Raw genomic sequence first — 1,293 nt, 5'->3', positions numbered from 1 at the left:
ACAGATCCATGAGGCTAGGACTATAATAACAATGTTTTAAAAGGTTACTGGATAAATTCATGGTGGCTAAGTCCATTAATGGCTATTAGCCAGGATGGGTAAGAATGGTGTCCCTAGCCTCTGTTCGTCAGAGGATGGAGATGGATGGCAGGAGAGAGATCACTTGATCATTGCCTGTTAGGTTCACTTCCTCTGGGGCACCTGGCATTGGCCACTGTCGGTAGACAGATACTGGGCTAGATGGACCTTTGGTCTGACCCGGTACGGCCTCTCTTATGTTCTTAACAGCAAAACCTCTCTGTGTCTCTGGTCTGAGCCAGGGCATTCGATTCCAGTGAACCCTTCTCTCCTGCAATGGCGACGGTCAGACAGAGGGGACGTGGCACCTGCATCCCTGCCAGGGAGATATTGGCTCGGCTCTTTCTTTCTGCTGCTGTTGTTAGTCCATGAAACATCAAGGGTGGAATGCAAGATTGAATTCATGCACCAGCCCTCAGTGCCGCAGAGAAATCCTGCCTCCTGTTATTGGAACGATGTGCTGGAGATTTGACTAGGAAAGGGACTGTCTGAATTGTCAGAGTGGGGAATGAACAACAATCTACAGCAATGTCGTTCACACAAACACACTCTAATCCTGCTCCAGCCGGAAGGGAAATGGGCAGGAATTCTCGCTGTTCAGCCAAGGACACACTTACACTAATGCAGCCATGAGTGTGCTGGGGAAGCGGGTCTGAGCAAACAATTTGAAGTGACAATTCAGTGAGAACAGAATCATCATGTAGTGAAGTAGGAGTATGTCAAGTAGTTGTGGCCGAGTGGTTAAGGCGATGGACTAGAAATCCATTGGGGTCTCCCTGTGCAGGTTTGAATCCTGCCAACTACGCAAGCACTGCGCTGTTGTTGTTATTATTGTAGCCTTAGTGCCTGAGCATCCACAGTGCGAACTGGAGCCAGATCTACTTTCACTCTGTCTACACTTAAAATGCTGCTGTGGCACTGCTATAGCACTTTGGAGTAAACAGTGACTGGAGGGATTTTCCCATCCCTGTAACAGCTACATGGACAGAACAATTCTTCCTTTTCTTTAGCACTATCTAACCAGGGCTTAGGTCTCTCTCGTGCAGGCCCCTTCTTCGGCATTCTCTGATGGGTAAGAAGGTTTGAGCTGCGATTGAAGGTTTTCCCATACTCACTGCATTCATAGGGCCTCTCCCCTGTGTGGATTCTCTGATTTTTAGAAAGGCCTGAACTGCTAGTGAAGCTTTTCCCACACTCACTGCATTCATAGGGTCT

At 48.3% G+C, this 1,293-nt stretch overlaps 1 non-coding gene across 1 annotated transcript; it reads left to right on the top strand.

Moving 5' to 3' along the window:
* The first annotated feature begins 801 nt into the window (after positions 1-801).
* Positions 802-883, top strand: TRNAS-AGA. The gene has a single exon. It is a non-coding gene; the product is annotated as a tRNA-Ser (tRNA).
* Positions 884-1,293: the final 410 nt, after the last annotated feature.

This window comes from Mauremys mutica, unplaced genomic scaffold (assembly GCF_020497125.1).
Source record: "Mauremys mutica isolate MM-2020 ecotype Southern unplaced genomic scaffold, ASM2049712v1 Super-Scaffold_409, whole genome shotgun sequence".
Classification (NCBI taxonomy): domain Eukaryota; kingdom Metazoa; phylum Chordata; order Testudines; family Geoemydidae; genus Mauremys; species Mauremys mutica.
The sequence above is the reverse complement of the archived record's forward strand: the minus strand, read 5'-3'. Positions and strand labels throughout refer to the sequence as shown.